Source organism: Heterodontus francisci, chromosome 1, assembly GCF_036365525.1.
Source record: "Heterodontus francisci isolate sHetFra1 chromosome 1, sHetFra1.hap1, whole genome shotgun sequence".
NCBI classification, from domain to species: domain Eukaryota; kingdom Metazoa; phylum Chordata; class Chondrichthyes; order Heterodontiformes; family Heterodontidae; genus Heterodontus; species Heterodontus francisci.
In genome coordinates, this window is record NC_090371.1 from 160,013,021 (window position 1) to 160,033,825 (window position 20,805).

General features: G+C 42.1%; 1 protein-coding gene across 2 annotated transcripts in view; it reads left to right on the plus strand.

The window, feature by feature from the left end:
• The window catches only part of LOC137373065 (LIM domain-binding protein 2), a 586,094-nt gene that overhangs the window by 148,781 nt on the left and 416,508 nt on the right, over window positions 1-20,805 (plus strand). The window lies entirely within an intron of this gene.

Below are 20,805 nucleotides of genomic sequence, written 5' to 3' on the forward strand. Positions count from 1 at the left end.
CCTCATACTGACTAGCAGAACCTCCTTCCTCGTCCTGTCTATGTCATTGGTACCTACATGGACCACGACGACTGGATCTTCCCCCTCACACTGTAAGTTCCTATCCAGCCCTGAGCAGATGTCCCGAATCCTGGCTCCTGGCAGGCAACACAACCTCCTGGACTCTCGCTCTTTGCTGCAGAGAACAGTGTCAATCCCCCTCACTATACTGTGCCCTACTACCACTACATTGCTTTTTGCTCCCTCAACTTGAATGCCTTCCTGTACCACGGTGCCATGGTCAGTTCACTCATCCACCCTGCTGCCCCCACTCTCATCCAAACAAGCTGAAAGAACCTCAAACCTATTGGACACGTGCAAAGGCTGATGCTTCTGCACACCTGCCCTCTGGGTCCTCTTACCTGCCTCAGCTGCAGCCACACTCTCCTGACCACTGACCAAATCAGAAGACCTTATTCTAAGGGGCGTGACCACCTCTTGGTACAAAGTGTCAGGTAACGTTCCCTCTCCCTGATGTGTCACCGTTTCTGCAGCGCGGACTCCAGTTTAATGATTCTGAGCCGAAGCTCCTTGGGCCACAAACACTTACTGCAGATGTGTTTGTCCTGAATCACACTGGGATCCAGGAGCTCCCATATGCTGCAGCCATGACACAGCACCTGGCCTGCCATCCTTAGTCTGTTTTAATTAACTACTTAATTACTTTATTCAATTATTTATTTTCCTTTTTTATGTATTTTATTAACCTTACCACCAGTTCCTGCACTATTTTAAACCTCTGGAATAGAATAGACCTTCACCACTTACCAGGTACTGAACAAACAGCTAGCTTCTTCCCCTGTAGTAGAGTAAGAACCAAATCCTACAGAGTAAAAATTTAGAAAAAGCAAAGGAGCACCTCCTTTCTCTCTCCGGCCAACTCTCTCAACTCACCGAACTCCCAGCACTCTGTTCAAGTTGCACTCAGTCCCTTTTTTAACAATATTATTAATAACCTGTATAAACCATCAATTTTATTTACTACCTCTAGAGCTGCTCTATGCTTATACTCTTATTACACTTACTGTTACAGTACCAGTTGAATATTTTTAATTTGATGTTGGGACATACTGTTGGGGAGAATATCAAGAATTTTTTTCTGCTCCTGACTATGCTTAGTGTTAACCCCTGTTTTTTTTATTCATTCAAGGGATGTGGGCATTTCTGGCAAGGCCAACGTTTATTGCCCTTCCCTGGTTGCACTTGAGAAGGTTGTGGTGAGCACCTTCTTGAACCGCTACATTCTGTGTTGTGTAGGTACATCCACAGTGCTGTGAGATAGGGAGTTCCCGGATTTTGGCCCAGTGATAATGAAGGAACAGCGATATAATTCCAAGTCAGGATGTTGTGTGACTTAGAGGGGAACTTACAGGTGGTGGGATTCCCATGTGCTTGCTGCCCTTGTCCTTGCAGATGGTAGAGATTGTTTGTGGGTTTCAGTGGTGTTGTTGAAGATGTCTTAGCGGGTTGCTGCAATGCATCTTGTAGATGTTACGCACTGCAACCACAGTATAGCTACTTTGTCCTGAATGGTGCCAAGCTTCTTGAGTGTTGTTGGTGCTGCACTTCTTTTGGCAAGTGGAGAGCCTTCCATCACACTCCCGATTTGTCCCTTGTCGATGGTGGAAGGGCTTTGAAAGTCAGGAATTGAGTTACTCACTGTGTTCCTAACACGACAAAGTATCCTAGCTTTGAAACCCCTCACCTAGAGGAACATAAGAGTTCATCAAAATGTATAAATTTACATTTTTGTTTTAAAAAGGAAAGTCTGTATTAATGTTAAATATTTGATTTTTTTTGAAGGGCAGTTGTTTTTTTTTTAAAATTCATGTTACTTCATTGTAACAAGCTGCAATAAAGAAGCTAAAGAACAGATCATTAATTTGGGCCCCTACTTTTAACTGGTACATATCACAGTGTTCTGCTTTGTCTAAGTATTTGTGTTTTTATGACAGAGAAACAAGCTGACTTTAATCAACTCTTCAAACATATTTCGTACATTTTATGCCCAAATATTCTGAATTTGCTTATAACTTATATTGATAGTGCTGCCATTGCTGTGGTTAGTGCAGATTCTTTTGTGTTGCTTTAGCCTGTGTTTCAGTTTTCTGGCTTCTGGCTGTGTTGTATGTAATGTTGCTATCAAATTTCTAAATGCGAAACTGATTACAGCATTAGAAGTGGAGAAGGAAAGGAAATGATGAAACGTGTGTTGGAGACTTGGAGTCTCCACTGGTCTATGTTTGCAAAATGTTCCGAATGTTTCACACAGAAGTTAAGATCATTTTTAGAAAAATCCATATAGAGGGGAATTGAAAAACTAGGCAGATATGACTACAGCACTGCCAGTAAATTCTGTAAAATGTATAGTTGACAATTGGCTCTTATAGGGTAGTCTTTGTTGGTTTTGCACTGCTGATAAGCTATTGGAGGAGAGTTTTCTGCTCTTAATTTTTACTCTTTTAACAATTGACCAGTACTTTTAAATGTTGCAAATCCCTGGAGAAATGGCTCTGTGCTTCATATTGTGCAAAGAAGCTTAGGCTACATCTCTTATTAGAAATTGCCAAAACGTGGGAGCTGTTGCAGTCTGAAAGAGAAACATATCAAAAATGAATGTATTGGAATTAGTCAAGTTTGCTTTTAATGACCATTTGCATTTACTAATTTTACAATATGCCCAATCTTAAAATAAAAAGTATAGTTTCATCCTTTTCTTTTATTAGATTCTCAGTCTTTTGCACACAATCTCAGATTAAATGGACCCTATATTTTTTCAAAAAGATTTTTTTATAGAAAGGAATTAATCTCTCAATTAATCTCCCAGTGTTGCTCAATCTTGCTGGTTCATAAAGCTCCTGCAGATGAGTGGACTGATGCTCCCAGGGTTTCTACCTGGGCTCTTCAGCCAGCTATGTAGCCTGTGAGTGATCCAGCAGTGAGTATCCATGAATTTTTCCTTTCGCCTAGGGAGCAATACTTGACCTCAGTCAATGCTTCCCTGCACCAAGATTATGAGAGGGAACTCAGTAGAAAGTAGAATTAATGATGCATCCGAGCACTCATGACATTGCACATTGGCACCATTGCAGCTGATGAAAACACTGAAATTTTCATCTGCTGCTCCCAATCTGTCATCTGTATTTTAGACAACCCTTCTCTTTGTAATCTACCTGGTAGCCTCTGGACAGGTGGGAATGGGAAAGCAGGGTTGTGGAAGGGAGAGTGTTTATGCAGTATGCATAAAATAAGATCTCCACATAAATATTTCCTAGTGAGTGATATGAAATCCTCTTGAGTCAGGGATTGTAAAACAAGGATAAAAATTAGGGCATATAGAGACATGCTTGTCTTGCAGTTTTTCACCATATATATTAATGATTTTGATGAAGGAATAGAGGGTTGTAAATCCAAGTTTGCGGGCATATTAAGTGGTGTGAATGCAAGCAGGAAGTTACAAAGGGGCATGACAAACTGAGTGAGTAAACAAAACTATAGCAGGTGGAATTCAGTGTGGGGGGAAGTGTGAGGTCATCCACTTTGGATGAGAAAGACAAATTGGAATATTTTCTTCATGGTGAGTCTAGGAGCTGTGGAGCATTTGGGTGCACAGGTACATAAATCACTAAAAGCTAGTGCACAGGTACAAAAAGTAATCAAAAATGCTAATGGAATGTTGGCCTTTAGCTTAAGAGGATTTGAATTCAAATGTGAGGAAGTGATGATTGAGTTGTACAGAGTCTTATTCAGACCCAGTCTGGAGTTCTCATTCAGTTTTGGGCATCTCACCTCAAAAATAAATCTTGGTCTTGGAAAGGGTAGAGTGTAGAGTCACCAGAATGATACTGGGGCTTATAGTATTCAATTATCAGGACAGATTACATAAACTTGACTTTTATTCCCTTGAGTTTAGAAAGTTGAGGGGGTGATCTAATCATGGTGATTCATTAGGGTAGATACAAAGAAACTATTTCCTCTGGTGAGGCGGATCCAGAACAAAAGAGCATCATGTTAAAATTAGAGCTAGGCCATTTAGGAATGAAATCTGGAAGCACGACCATTTTTTTGATGCAAAAGATAGTGGAAACTGGAAATCTGCCAAAAAAAAAGCTGTGGATACTTGGTCAGTTGAGATTTTCCAGACTCTGATCATTAATTTTTGTTGGATAAGGTTAACAGGGGATATGAAACCAAGGAATGTAAATGGAGTTAAGGTACAGATTAATCATGACCTAATTTGAATGGTAGAAAAGGCTCGAGGGGATGAATGGCCTACTGCTGTTCCTATGTATTCATTCTTGTGTAACTATTCATCATGTTAAATCTGCATTACTTCAGATCATGCTTAAAGTACCAGAAGAAGGATCTTGTCTAAAATGAATTATCTTTCATTGATTCATTTCATAATACTCGAAATGAACAATATAAAATAAACAATCTTTGGTGCGATAAAGTATGAAGCAATTAGCTTACATTTTGCATTTGGACTAAAACATCATCTTTTTTGCTTAGTTATAAACAGTGGTACAAAAAAAGTACATTTGTATAATTTAAAGTTGTCATGTTTGTTCTTGGTGGTGGGTCATGCATTGCAGACTTTTAATTTTAAACTAAGTAAACATGACAGAGAGACTAGGAAACGTGTCTCCAAAAAGAGTTTGAACTATTGTTCTGTGAACTTCGGTGTAAAGAAGATTGGGCGTGGTAAAAATTGGCTGTCGATTCGCTACGAACCAGTTTCGCACTGCTGGCTTAGACCAGTTTTATCCCAGAATCTCTGTGTATTTAATTGTATCCAAAATATATAAAAATATAGAACAACATTTTAAAAATTCAGATCCTGTTACCTGATGAACCACCAATGGTCAGATTCCCACTGTTACGACCAAGGTGAGAGTAATGCACTGTTAATTCAGTCCCACTACCCCACAGGTCATAGCATATCAAATAAAGTTTCCCATCGATTGAAGACGGGCCAAATTAAACACTGTATTTCCCCCCAGAATAAAGCACACCAAACCAGGTTTCTTTAAACAATAACAACATAGTACCATAGAAAAAGTATAGCACAGAAGGAGGCCATTCAGCCCATCATGTCTGCGCCGGCCGAATAAACTATCTACCCAAACTAATCCCACCTTCCAGCACCTGGTCCATAGCCCTGCATCCAGGTACCTTTTAAAAGAACTGAGGGTCTCTGCCTCCACCACCATTCCTGGCAGCGAATTCCAGATACCCACCACCCTCTGGGTGAAAACGTTTCCCCTCATGTTCCCTCTAAGTCTTCTACCAATCACCTTAAATTCGTGCCCCTTGGTAACTGACCTCTCCAACAGGGGAAACAGTCCTTCCTGTCCACTCTATCTAGGCCCCTCATAATTTTGTACACCTCAATCAAGTCACCCCTCAGCCTCCTCAGTTCCCGGAAAAACAACCCTAGCCTATCCAATCTTTCCTCATAGCTGCAACCGTCAAGCCCTGGCAACATTCTTGTAAATCTCCTCTGTACTCTTTCCAGAGCAATTATGTCCTTTTTGTAATGTGGTGACCAGATCTGCAAGCAATACTCCAGCTGTGGCCTAACCATGCTCTATACAGTTCCAGCATCACATCCCTGCTTTTGTACTCAATACCTTGGCCAATAAAGGAAAGCAATCCATATGCTGCCTTCACCACTGTATCTACCTGTCCTGTCACCTTCAGGGATCTGTGGACATGCACTCCAAAGTCTCTCACTTCTTCTACCCCTCTCAATATCCTCCCGTTTATTGCATATTCCCTCGCTTCATTTGCCCTCCCCAAATGCATTACCTTACACTTCTCTGGATTGAATTCCATTTGCCAACTTTCCGCCCACTCAACCAATTCATTGATATCATTCTGGAGTCTACAGCCATTCTCTTCACTATCAACTACATGACCAATTTTTGTGTCATCAGCAAATTTCCCAATCATGCCTCCCACATTTAAGTCCAAATCATTAATATATACCACAAACAGCAAGAGAGCCGACACTGAGCCCTGTGGAACATCACTGGAAACCGCTTTCCATTCACAAAAACATCCGTCGACTACTACCCTTTGTTTCCTGCACGGAGCCAATTCTGGATCCAACCTGCCACATTCTCCTGTATCCCATGGGCATTCATTTTTCTGACCAGTTTGCCATGTGGGACCTTGTCAAATGCCTTACTAAAGTCCATGTAGACCACATCCACTGCACTACACTCATCAATCCTCCTTGTCACTTCCTCAAAAAGCTCAATCAAGTTAGTAAGACATGACCTTCCCGAACAAATCATGCTGACTATCCCTGATTAATCCATGCCTTTCTAAGTGACAATTTATCCTGTCCACTAGAATAGATTCTAACAATTTACCCACCACCGAGGTCAGACTGACTGGCCTATAATTACCTGGCATATCCCCCTAACCCTTTTTAAACCATGGTATAACGTTCGCAGACCTCTAATTGTCTGGCACCTGTCCTGTATCTAATGAGGATTTGAAGATGATCCTCAGCGCATCCACTATTTCCTCCCTGGCTTCCTTTAACAACATGGGATACAATCCATCTGGTCCTGGCAACTTATCCACTTTCAGGGTATTCAGACACTCAAGCACTTCCTCTCTCAATTTGCTCATCGTATCTAATATTTCACACACCTCCATTTTAACTACAATGTCTGCATCAACCCTCTCCTTTGTGAAGACAGAGACAAAAAACTCATTAAGAAACCTGTCCACGTCTTCTGCATCCATGCATAAGTTCCCCTGGACATCTCTGATAGGCCCTACCCTTTCCTTAGTTATCCACTTGCTCTTAATGTACTCATAAAAAATCTTCGGGTTTTCCTTGATTTTACCTGCCAATAATTTTTCATGTCCTCTCTTTGCTTTCCTAATTTCCTTTTTTACTACACCCCTGCACTTTCTATACGCCTCTAGGTCTTCTAAAGTATTAAGATATTTGTGATCATCATAAGCTTTCTTTTTTTGCTTTAACTTACCCTGTAAGCTTTTAGATAACCTAACTAATATTAACTATTTATTAGAAAAGAAATAATTCGATCTTAACTACTAACGAGATAAATCTATACATGAAAAAAAAACCTTATTCCCTTAACCCTCATGCACACACACATTCAAAAAGAAACGGTTAGCCAGTTTCAAAAGGGGTTTTTAGGTTATAACTGTTTCTTAGGAATAGAAGGAATAATAAAAAATAATTGAGGTTCATGTTCTGGTAGGATGTTTTCGGTATGGTGAGGTGTCCCAGAGTCGAATAGTGGGGTGCCACTCAAAGTCTCTCCAGGCGAGGTTGATGAACAGTCTGTGATGGGTAAGTATTCATGTCAATTTAACTGCAGCAGGTGTCACATAGACCTTCCATCAGGGGTGTAGCACCAGGTCTGCTTGGGTTTTGAAGCAGCAGTCTAGCAGTAGAAGAATGCTTCAGATTTCAGGATTTTCTTAGAACACAGAAGGCAGCAGGAATATCACTGGATGCCGAAATTATTCAGGGTCTGGAAGCAACAGGAATCTGCTACCTTTCAAATGCAGGATTCTTTTTCAAGCGATGCGAGTCTTGTCTCCTTTACAGAGCGAGGTAACACCTTTGTGGTTCTGTTCTGCCTGGCTTCAGGCAGGTCGAGCAAAGATTTCAAATGCCTGCTCTTTGTCCAATTGACAGGCTTTTAAAGGGTCTAAAGTGAAAAAAGCACCTTCCTGAACATGGTCACATATCCAGACACAGTGTCTCCCCCTTGTCAGTCAAGCTGCTCTGAAGAAAGGTTAAACCCGTGTGATTTCCTTGAAACTGCTGACGTTCCTGTCCTTTTACAAGTTTAACTTGCTTTCAAGACCCCCATAAAGTTCAACTCTTTTTTTCTGAACTTGCTTTCAAAACATTGCTGGAATTCCAATTATTTTTGCAGTTATCTTTCACTGAGCAACATCCTTTTTTCAGTTTTTTTTTGAAACACATAGAGGTCCAAGATTTTAGTACAAAAATAAAACCTTTTGTGACACTACTTACAGTCAAAAAAAAAATGTCTTGGTGTTCACCTGTGCATGTCTACAGTTTGCTAGCTATCTATGAACATCAAATGTGACTGGATTTGCACTATTGTAAACTGGACAGAACCCCAATTTTACAGTGGCAACTATCTATTAATAGTTCTCATTAGTCATCTGATAAGCACTTGGCCATGTGAGCCGCATGGAAGATGGCAGGATCCCCAAAGGCACATTGTACAGCGAGCTCGCCACTGGTATCAGACCCACCGGCCGTCCATGTCTCCGCTATAAAGACGTCTGCAAACGCGACATGAAATCGTGTGACATTGATCACAAGTCGTGGGAGTCAGTTGCCAGCATTCGCCAGAGCTGGCGGGCAGCCATAAAGACAGGGCTAAATTGTGGCGAGTCGAAGAGACTTAGTAGTTGGCAGGAAAAAAGACAGAGGCGCAAGGGGAGAGCCAACTGTGCAACAGCCCCGACAAACAAATTTCTCTGCAGCACCTGTGGAAGAGCCTGTCACTCCAGAATTGGCCTTTATAGCCACTCCAGGCGCTGCTTCACAAACCACTGACCACCTCCAGGCGCGTATCCATTGTCTCTCGAGATAAGGAGGCCCAAAAGAAAGAAGAAAAGCACTATACTTCCCAAACACTTTAGTTTTAGTTTGGCTCAGTGGTATTATTCTTGCGTCTGAGTCAGAAAGTTGTGGTTAAGCCCTACATTGTGACTTCAACATGTAGGGCTGAATTTTACTCGCGCATCACCGAGATCCATGGTGCTTCAAAGATGGCAGACCGCCCATCGTGGAGCTGCCACAACATTTTGCATGGAAGCTCACTAACATGGAGGGGGCGGAACGACCACACGCCATGATGTAGAGGGGGTCGGTGCTTCGTCCCTGGCAACGGTGTCAGGCGCCACCGCCATTTTTAAAGGTCTTCAGGACCTTCGGACTCATTAAAACTTTTAAGGTGACAATGCTGAAAAATTAAGATGGACGTTTATTCACATTCTCAATTCTCTCTCCCACACCCACAATGAGTAGTAAATATGTAAATTGCCCTCTTCCCCCAAAAAAACTTTTTTTCAGGTCTCGAACTTTCCCCCCCGAACTTCATTACCTTTGACCCTCAACCCCTTCCCACCATCCCTGCAACCAATAGGAAGAGTTTTCATTACTCACCCCCCTGAAAACTTCGCTCCTCCTCCCTCCCAGCAGTGTTCCAACTCGGATCTCGGAATGAAGATCCTAAGGCGTGGGACCTCTGGCAACCGGCCGGAATAGCGGCAGGGGATGGCCGTCATGGAAAGGGTAAGTGATTATCCAATGATTTAACATAGATTTTAATAATTAAATTAAGGTTCTGCCGCCCTAGAGGCGGTTGGTGGCTGCCCCGAGGCCTCGCCACCACTGGTAAAATGGGGCGGGGCCTTGCTGGTGTTGAGGCCCGTGGCGGGCCTCTCCCGGAGGTATGTTCCCGCCATAGCTGTGGTGGTGCAGCTAGTTTTAAAAAAATTATTCTTGGTCTGTGGGCATCGCTGAAAAAGCCAACATTAATTGCCCAGCCCTAGTTACCCTGAAAAGATGGAGTTAGACCTCTTCAGAGGGCAGTTAAAAATAAACCACATTGGCTTGGGACTGCGGCTACATATAAAAGAGACCAGGAATAGATGGCAGGATTCCTTCCTTAAGGGTCGTTAGTGAATCAGTTGGGTTTTTATGACAATACAATTGCTTCATGGTCACTTTTACTAATATCAGCGTTTTATTTCCAGATTTTAAAAAAACTGACTTCAAATTCTCAAAATGTGATGGTGAAATTTGAATTTGTATTATTTAGATTATTCATCCAGACATCTGGAGTACTTAGTCCAGTTTTATAACCACTATAGTACTGTACTCTTTTGATTCTGTCTGTTGACTGGATTTACCTACGTGGGCCTCTTCCTTGCTCTCATTTCCACTACCACCAGCAACAGCATCCTCCCACACAGCATCAACAGTTTCCGTGTCGGTCAGTAATCTGGATGTCAGGACTTCCTTATCAATGCTGCCACTGGATTTGAGCTTTGTGTCTGTGACAGTTGCAGCAGGACTCGTGCGTTCAGAGAAAGGTTTGCTATTTAAAAGCCGGCTGTTGGCGCATATGTGGAATCTTTGAATATGTCAGGTGCAGCTGTTTCCTCTGATGATGGGGTGACTTTACTGGAACAAAAGCGGCGCAGTGGTTAGCACCGCAGCCTCACAGCTCCAGTGACCCGGGTTCAATTCTGGGTACTGCCTGTGTGGGTAGTTCTCCCTGTGTTTGCGTGGGTTTCCTCCGGGTGCTCCAGTTTCCTCCCACATGCCAAAGACTTGCAGGTTGATAGGTAAATTGGCCATTAGCAATTGCCCCTAGTGTAGGTAGGTGGTAGGGAAATATAGGGACAGGTGGGGATGTGGTAGGAATATAGGATTAGTGTAGCATTAGTATAAAATGGGTGGTTGATGGTCAGCACAGACTCGGTGGGCCAAAGGGCCTGTTTCAGTGCTGTATCTCTAAAACTAAAACTAAAAAAGCGGTTGGAAATAGATTCTGCTTTAAGACGCAGGCATTCCATGTAAACGCAGCAGTTTTCAACCGTCAAGGTGATTTTTCTGCCTTGCGAAGCCATGACACAGCAACTCCTTGAAAAGAATGCCAATAATTCACATTATGTTTGTTGTTTTTGCAGGTTACAGGCAGAATAACAGCACTGCAAACATTGTGATAGTGTTTGGGCAGGTGGGTGGGATGAAATTTGAATTCCCAATCAGCCGGCAGCTTTCTTTTCCCACCCACTCAGTCATACTTGTGATAACCATAACAGAAATTTGCTGCTTAGCTTTATTTTCCCCACCTGAACATTTACGTAGAATGGACAGCACAGAAACAGGTCATTTGGTCCAACAGCTCCAAGTCAGCATTTATGCTTCACACGCATCTCCTCCCACTTTACTTCATCTAACCCTGTCAACATACCTTTTAATTCCTTTCTCCCTCGTGTTTCTCAAGCTTCCCCTCAAATGCATCTATATTTTTTGCCTCAACTACTCCTTGTGGTAGCAGGTTCCACGTTCTAACCACTTTTTTGTCGATGAACGGCGAGCATCAGGTTTGGTTACAGCATCTTAAAAAAAAAAAGCAGTTTCATCAATGATACTGATGACTTTGTACTTCTAACAAAATAAAAGTTAAGAAATTTGATTATTTACTCAGTTGTTAACCGTTTCTAGCGGGAACATTGCCATGTGCGGAATTGTACGCTTTGAGTTTTGAAGCAGCTGACCTACAGTTCCAAATTGTTCAACAAATTTATTTGCTCTGCCCCGCATCTCAAGGTCAGATGGGCCAGTGTGGTTAGTTGCCTGATTTGCTTGAGCCAGATTGAATTTGAATTAAATAGCAGATTTCACTGGTTAGAAGCCATTTTGGAATTCACATTAATCATTAATTCAAATTGAGATTTGGATGAAGCAGCAGATTTTCAGTGGGAGGTGTTTTTTCATTGGCTCAGATTTTTCTCTCAAGGGGAAGGAAAGGCTTTTGACGTTCACCTCACACAGTTTCCCAGAGACTTTACACGGGCTTGTCAGTGGAGATTTTTACAAATCTTGCATCTGATTCAGTGCGGCTCCCTCGACAGGGGATCCGTGACATTTGTAAGCAGCTCAAGCAGCAGACAGGGTCTTCTGTCAGATTGAAGAGTCCTCACTGACCCATGCAGACTGCAAACCAGAAATGAAAAGAAGGAAATGTAACTTACATGCAAATTATTGTACAAGAAGCAAAATAAAGATTGGGACGTATGGGTGGATTAAGGGAGAGAGTTAAGAGAAAAAAACAAAAACTAGAAAAACTCTTTAGTTTAAAAAAAAATCTGCAACATTAATTTCCTTCTGAGGAAATGAGACTCCACACTTGTAAGGTTAATTTTTCAGGGTCAGAGAAGGTGTTCAGCAGTAATTATCTTATTACACTGTTAAGTGCTCACTTACTTCTTAATGCACGAGCTTTAACTTTTCCAAGTGTTTTTAATGCGACACAAGTGGATAGTAATCCTAAATTCAATCCACTACAGTGATTTCAGTGCTGAGTCTATCAGCGCAGACTGCAAATCTACTGGTGAATGCACCCTGTGGAGCAGCAGGGTATCTTTGACAGCAACTTCTGTATTTCTGGATTTAACTGCATATGTACGGAGCCAGAAGTTGCTGCCAGATTTACTGTGTAATAACAGCGAGTGCTGTTAGCCTCGCCAGCAAAATCAGCACCATTAGATAATTCTAATCCGGCAACTTTGAGTTAAGGAAAGTAGCTTTAATATGCTGCATCCCATATCCCATGTTCTGCACAGGGCAACATTTACTGGAAACATATTTTTATGGGTTGGATTGTTCCATAGAAAGCCAAAAATATTTTAATTGTGGCTATAAACAGTTGTACAGTATCTTTTAAAGGGCACAAAACTTGTCAAAGTCAGAGGGATCCAACCACGACAGATGCCACCAAATGGACGTAGACTACATGGAATATATCATATATCTTGGGTTGCATTTACACTTTTGCTGTAGCATTATTGCAAAGCATTTTCAGTTCACACTAATACTGTGTAGTTGTAGCATATATGCAGCCTAAATCCAAAGTATGGGCTCAGTCTTAACTCTGAATTTACACAACGTAAGTTTAACGTTGGTGCAAAGCAGACACTTTCACGTCGATGCTAAACTTGTAGTGTAAATGCACCCCTAGACACTCATTATTGCCTTGACTTCTCTGAAAAGAAAGCTGTTCAGTTTGGCTAGTCTTGTGGTTTCTATCTAATTTAGCACAAGCTGTTTCCTTAGTTCCTCTTTCACTTAAGAAACCACCATCCTTTTAAATGAAGTTATTGAAAGTTGGAGGATTTCTTATCTACCTCCCTTCCTCTCTCCAGACTTGTTCATTGTAGTCAAGTTCTGAATGGTCAGGTTGATGGGTGAGAAGGGAAATTTAGTTATATATGTATTCTTTGAAAATAGCCATTTTTTGTGCCGAGAAATTTTGAAGCAATTATCCTCTCTGTCATTAAAGGGATTGTGGTGGTTTACTTGCCAGGCCTCTTAGTTGTACCTCTTATGGCAAAAAAAAAACTGAAGATGGTTGTAGGAGGCTAACATGCTTGTCTGGAATTTCTTTGACGATTCTCCGACAGGGGAGCAGTGGCACCCCTGAAGAATTCTCTAAAAACAGTTGCTTCTGTCATTTCTCCCAGGTTTCTGCCAACGTTACAGCAGGAGATTGGGAGAATCCCGTAGAATCCCTTCTCCATTACCTTGTGTAGGAAGTAAAAAATGACCTATTTCTGCAATAAAAATAAGAAATACTGGAAATCTTCCCCGATTGATCAACGTTGGAAAGAAAAATTGGCTAACAAACTGTCATTCTCTTTTTCAGATCTCAGTTGAATTACATTTCAGATTTTCAACATTTGCAATTTTTATCTTTACCTATTTCTGTTTAGATTCATCTTGCAAAGTAATGGCTGTTTTTTACCTGCTGGTTGTTCTAGCTACCCACGTTATGTGGTTTATGTCTCCAATTGAGAAAACAAAACTGAAGCCTTTTTTTTTACTTGATAGTGATCTCTTTAATTCAGCAATGGCATGTAAGGTATCAACAGCCAGCTGCACTCCCAATCTAAACCAGTGCAGTTGTGAAGAGAACTGATTGGTTGTCTCTGGATATTCGGCTTAAGGGAGGAGTCAACCCTTACAACTCAGACACAAATATAATCTGTGATTTGTTCGTTCATGTGTTTGGTTAGCAGCTTCTTTTGAATTTGGCTAACAGTTACTCAATTCCCCAAACCCTGGTAATTTTCTTTTTGGGAGTATTTCAAATCTGAAAATGCTCTGCAGCATTCAAGAGCCCATAGTTGGTGGGAATATAAAATTTAGTTGAATGTAGAGAATGTCAACCATTTATTATTTTCTTCATTTGAGGAGCTAGGGTATTCTAATGTGTAGTGTGATTTTTAAAAATTATTTATTTTCTTGTTCATCTATTGCTCAGTAAGCTTGTCTCACAGTTAAAGCCTAAAATAAGGCCTGGTGTTGTAAGATTGTGCTGCTTCATTAAAGACATGAGAGAATCTTGTAAAGGCACAGGATAAATTTCAGTGACCTAAGAAAGAAATTTTTTCTGTTCCTTATCTTGGGCACATTATCAAACTCAGCAAGATATCAGGACAAGTGTAAGCATCCTCTGATGTTGAGAGCTAGGATCACTTACGAGAACAGACTAAATCACAGAGGTTAAAAATGTATCTATTCTAAAAAAGGACCAGTAAACCTAATAATGATTGTATGTAATGAATAATCTTGTGTTCCTTTGCTCATCAAAGCACTTGTGTTAGAGGCTGGTACTAGTATTTTCATCAATTTAAAAACAAACGTGTTTGCAAAAATTCTTTCACCTCAGGGGCAATTGCATTTTTACCGTCTTCTCAAACTCTCACTATGTACCCGTGCGAGCCATTAACTTGCTGTTAACTTTGGTTTATTAGGCGTATATTCTGTAAAGCAAATGTAACAGATTCCTTTGCTTGTTTGCCTTGCTTAGTTGTTTCCAGAACTATTGTTTTTTTTAATTTTACAATCTTTTATTGTCTCATTACTTTCATTATGTTTTCAAAGATGAGAGTTTGCACCTCTGAACCAGAATTGTTGTTCCTTGCTATAATTTTCTTCTTTTATCAAAAAAGGAAGCCAATGCAGACTAGTATCATGAGATCATATTATAAAATCCTCTATAGATTCTGTCAGCCTACATTACAAGAAAAGACTGAGCACAAAGGTCAGAGTACGAGCTGTTTGTCGATGAATCCACACGTAAATCAGCAGGAATGCTTTGTCTTTACTGCAATATTAAATGAAATGTTTTTTTAAATCAATTTTTAAATAATCAAAATCTTTTCTACAGGATTTTTGTTCCATGGATTAAATACCTACAGTTTTTCTTTAAATGTTCTTTTATGCATTTTTTAATTTAATGTCAAGTACCAGGCTTAGGTACTGTAATGAGGCCATCAGGTTTGTCCCTGCACAACATGCTACTAGTATTCGCAGGAAAAAGGAGTCAAGTACTAAGGGAATGAGGAAGTGCAGATGAAGCTTCTTGTGTTAACTCAGGTTTTATTAAGATATATGGACAACATTCTTGTTGAAACAGTTAACACTCTGTTGATGAACGCTTTTAAAAAGGAGTTGATTATAAAATGGATTGACTGCTATTAAAAATACATGATCAAATTTATTATAACTCCCAACTTTTTAAAAAATATGAAGATTTAATAATGGGAGATTAATAACTTGGAGATTTTTTTTCGGATTTGTCTTCAAAGTTGGGGAGGAATTCTTACAGTTTTATTGTGTGCTGAAGCTCCTCATTGTTCTCATTTGCGGACTATTTAAGTCAGATCAGGTTTGTGTCTCTTGATAAATACTAGTTACATTTGTTTGAAATCACTCCTTTGTCACAAAAGTTGCATCAAATAATCCTGTTTTCTTCAGATGGTCATTTTGGAGAAGGACTTTGTCACTTCAATTCTGGTATGGTAGGCCATACCTAGTTTCTTGAAATATTGGTAGGGACTTCGGGGTAAAAGGATGAATGGCCTATCGGATTTCTTCTAAGCACATGCCCTCTGGGTTACAATTTTATGTTTTGCTTGGCATGTGACAACATTCATTCTTGCACTGATTTAATTTTAGTTACCTTATTTTCTGGCGCCAGCTTTTTCTAGTCATCCCATTTACAATTCTTTTCGTTTAACAAAATAGTTAACCCAGAGGTTACGGAGGTAAAAACTTCCCTGTTCCAGGACCCCGAATTTCTAGAGATGCTTTTCAAATAGTATTAAGTTTGAATTAGACATGAAAAATCCTCATGGCTTAGGCAGACAGGAAATACTTTATGGTATGGAACGATTACTTCGATAAGTTCCAGGTAACTAGGTATCTACCCTGGGAGGGGACATTAAAACATTGGAGGCTATAAAGTCCAAGAATTTTGGACTATGTAGTTAAGCAGGATTTAAATTGGGAGTCTCAAATAATGGACTGTGATCTGGTTCCAGACTCCATCTGTAGACCACACTGCCAGATACACTTAAATGTATTGATCACATTTTTGGAGAGCAGAGGTGTGCGTTTTCATGTATATTGACACTAATCGGCTGTTCAGTGGAGAGGAGCAGCCTATTTAAGGCCCCACTTTTTGATATTCTGCCTCTTATAAAATAATTTCATGAATTGCTCTTGAGCTGACAAAATATTTGACAAGAGATTGAATTTGAGCCAAACTGTGTAAAATGAATGCAAATTGGAGTTGGAGAGATCATTGGAGTAAAAAGAAAGTATTGAGCATTGAGAGAACTGGTGACGGGAAGAGAGCATGGGACAGTGATGGAGAGAGAGAGAGAGATCACAGAAATTACAGGATCAGTAATTACAGATTCGTTATGGGCCTTTTGGCCCATCGTGTCCGCACTGGCTCTCGGAAAGAGCAATTCCCTCAGTTCCATTCCCTGACTTCTCCCTGTAACCCTGTACATTCTTCCTTTTCATATAACTGTCTCATTCCCTTTTAAATGCTTCAATTGAACCTGCCTCCATCACGTTCTCAGGCAGCACATTCCAGACCTTAACCACTCGCTGCGTGAAAAAGTTTTTCCTCAAGGCACTTTTGCTTCTCTTACCAAATACTTTAAATCTGTGCCTTCTTGTTCTCGATCCTTTCACGAGTCGGAACAGTTTCTCTCCATATACTCTGTCCAGATGCCTCATGATTTTGAATACCTCGATCAAATCATCTGTTAGCCTTCTCTTCCTTAAGGAAAACAGTCCCGACTTCTCCAATCTATCTTCATAACTGAAATTCCTCATCCCTGGAACCATTCTCATGAATCTTTTCTGTACTCTCTCCAAAGCCCTCACGTCTTTCCTAAAGTGCGGTGACCAGAACTGGATGTAGTACTCCAGCTGAGGCCGAACTAGTGTCTTAGACAATTTCAACATAACTTCCTTGCACTTGTACTCTATACCCCTGTTAATAAAGCCCAGGACACTATGCTTTATTGACCGCTCTCTCAACCTGTCCTGTCACCTTCAATGACTCATGCACTTATACACCCAGGTCCTTCTGCTCCTGCACCACCTTTAGAATTGTACCCTTTATTCTATAATAAAAGCAAAATACTGCGGATGCTGGAAACCCTTTATTGTATATTGTCTCTCCATGTTCTTCCTACCAAAATAAATCACTTCACATTTCTCTGCATTGAACTTCATCTGCCACCTGTCTGCCCATTCCACCAACTTGTCCATGTCCTTTTGAAGTTTACACTATCCTTCTCGCTGTTCACAATGCTTCCAAGTTTTGTATCATCTGCAAACTTTGAAATTGTACCCTGTACACCAAGGTCTAGGTCATTGATATATATCAGGAAAAGCAAGGGTCCCAACACTGATCCCTGAGGAACTCCACTACAAACCTTCCTCCAGCCCGAAAAACATCCATTAACCACTACAGTTTGGAGAGGGACCAAGAGATTACAGAATGGAGGACAGTTAGAGAGTGATGCAGAGGTTGAGCACAGAATTAGGACGCTAACAACAACCAGAAAAAGGAAAGTAAGAGAGAAGGAGATTACAGAAAGGTAGAGAATTATTTTTATTTCCTCTTGGGATGTGGATGATGCTGACGAGGCTGTATTTATTACCTGTCCTTGGCATATGATAGTGGTGGGCCTTCAGCTTGAACTGTTAACGTCTTTGGGATGATCATACTCCCACTATGATGCTAGGTTGGGAATTCCAGGATTTGAAACCAGCAACAATGAAGGATATCAATTCAAGTAAAGATGGTGTTTGACTTAGATGATGGTGTTCCCATTAAGCTTTTATTCTTCTTGGTGATAGATGTCATGGGTTGGGAGGTGCTATTGAAGTAAGCTTGGAGGAATATTACAGTGCATCCTGTTGTTCATACATACTGTAGCTACAGTGCACCGGTAGTGGAGGGAGCGGATATCGAGTCCATCGCTGGTCAAGAGAACTGACTTGTCCTGGATGATATCGAGCTCTTGAGTGTTTTTGAGGCTGCACCTATCAAGGCGAATGGTGAGCATTCCAACATATTCCTGAATTGAGCTGTGTAGATGGTGGAAAGACTTTGGCCTGAATTTTAGGGTAGGCGGACGAGAGCAGGCCACCAACTGAAAAGTCGGTGGTGAACCCATGTCCGCCTCGCCTGGGGATCTGACCCATATTTTGCGGGTCCCTGGCTTCAATTGGTGTGAGGCGGGACTTCCACCTGCTTGAGGTAGGAAGTCCCGTCAATAAAGCTGCCGGCCAATCAGCGGGCCAGCAGCTCAGTCCCAGCAGTGCCACTGGGAGCGGTGGCCACTGCTGGGACTGCTGCCCAGCATGAAGAGAAGATGCCTGGCAGCCGGGAAGACAGGTAAGTTTTGGTTGCCACATCGGGGGTAATCGGTTGGGCCCCATCGAGGCAAGGGTGGTCGAGTGGGGGGGAAGGGGGGGTGGTGCGTGTTAGGTCTTGGGGGTGGTTGGGGTAGCGGTGGTGGCTGTCTGTTGGGCACAGAGTGCCCAATCATGAGGGCCACCCCAGGACACTCGGAAGCCACCTGGTTTTGCCAGATGGCTTCTTTGGTCCTCAGCCGCCCGACCAGCCATGCGTAAAATTGGTGTGGAGGCAGGCAAAGGCCCTTAAGTGGCCATTAAGCCTTGATTGGCCTGGGGCAGCGGGCCATTTTACACCCCTGTAAAGTGGCGGCGGAGGGGGGAGCTGGTAGGGAAGGTCTCCCGGAGCTTCCTGCTCCATTTTACGCCCCCCCCCCCCCACCATCCCGCTCGTCGGGGTGGCGTAAAATTCAGCCCTTTGAGTTATCAGGAGGTAAATAACTCATCATAGATTCCTCTGCCTCTGTCCTGCTTTTGGAGCCACAGTGTTGATCCAGTTTAACTTCTTGTTGATAGTGACCTCCAAGATGATGAGAATAGGAAACATTGTGATGGTGAAGCAATTGAAAATCATGGGGAGATGGTCTTTTCTCGTCTGAGTTGCTCATTTCATGGCGGTAATGTGCACAACTTGTCAGGAAAATTTGCAAGTGACATTCATCACAACAGTCCCCATACAGGAATTGATCGATTGATCAATCTGCACATATTGCACCTCCGAAAACTTAAAGTGGTAGGTTTTCCTCAGCTTGATTGCTTTCAATATGAATACTTTGTCATATTTTAAGCACTGCTGACTTTTCTTCAGTGCAATATTTTCTCCAAATTGGTGACAACATCATAAATCTTCAACTTCAATGCTGTTTACGAGCGGGATGGTGGCGTAAAATGGAGCAGGAAGCTCCGGGAGACCTTCCCTACCAGCTCCCCCCTCCGCCGCCACTTTACAGGGGTGTAATTCACCTTGAATTTCTTAAATTTTGCTCCACAAACTTATTTGATTTAATTTGGCTGGCAGTACAGCATCTCCTTTGATAGTTGCTTGTCAGCAATCTCAATGAATGCCTTCGCCATTTGGCTTGTACTTTCTTGACCATGGTTTCCATGCTTGTTAAGTATTTTGTAAAGGTTTCATCGTTGTTGCTGTGTTTTGGAACTGCATGATGCTGCACAGGTTACACTGCTGAAATTTCTCCAGCTTTTCAAAATATCTCCTTTTACAGAGAATTACAAGGAATTACAGCACAATAACTGGCCATTCGGCCCAAATGGTTTATGCTGGTGTTACATGCTTCTTACAAGCCTCTTGGACTCCTTTTCATCGAGCACTATCAGCATAACCTTCTATTCCTTCTCCCTCATGTGTTTATCTTCTCGTGTCTCAAGTTTCATAGTCATACAGCAGAGATGTCATCACAATTGCATGGTACATTCAGGATATATAGTGTCTACAGCCTTTGCCTGCAAGCTAGGATTGAGTGTCTTAGATGCCACAGTTGATATTGAAGGAAATTATATTCACAGTGAATACATGTGTCATTGTGAAGAAAGTGGAAGACCTCATGTTGCTGACTGAGCTCATTCGTAGAGTTATCAGCTCTCAAATTCCTAACTTTGTGTTACATAGGCTGGGATTTTATGCTTGCGACGGGGGTCGCAAAAAGTGACGCAGGGCACCCCACATCGCCTGTTCTCTGGAAGGTCCACTGAATCTAGTGCCTATCAGGCACTTAAGCGGCGGGCCTTCCATGGGATTAGGAACCCTGGTGCCAGATGTCCTGCCCTCGGAGAGCTGCAGGCCAATCAGAAGCGGGCAGCTCTTCCACTCAGCAGTGCCACCGCAGAGGCAGTGGCTTCTGCCGGAGGAGCCCCTACCCAGGAGAGGCGCTGGACCCAGGTCACAGGTCAGTCAAGGTGGGAGGGGTCTCACGGGGGAGGGGGGTGTAGGGGGATCAGTAGCAAAGGCAGGGTGGTGGCTCTCAGTGGGCAGGCATCTCGTTCAGGCACAAAGCCCTTTCAACAAGGCCACCACCACCACCCCCCCCCGGGAGCTGGCAAGCGGCTTGCACCGTTTATCGTTCTGTGCTTCCCGTATATGAACAGGGCTGCCCACCCCAGACTAAATTTTGGCAGAGGCGAGATGTTGGTGGGAACCTCCTCCTCCGCCACCATCCCACCCGATTTTATGCTCTCCCTCCCTC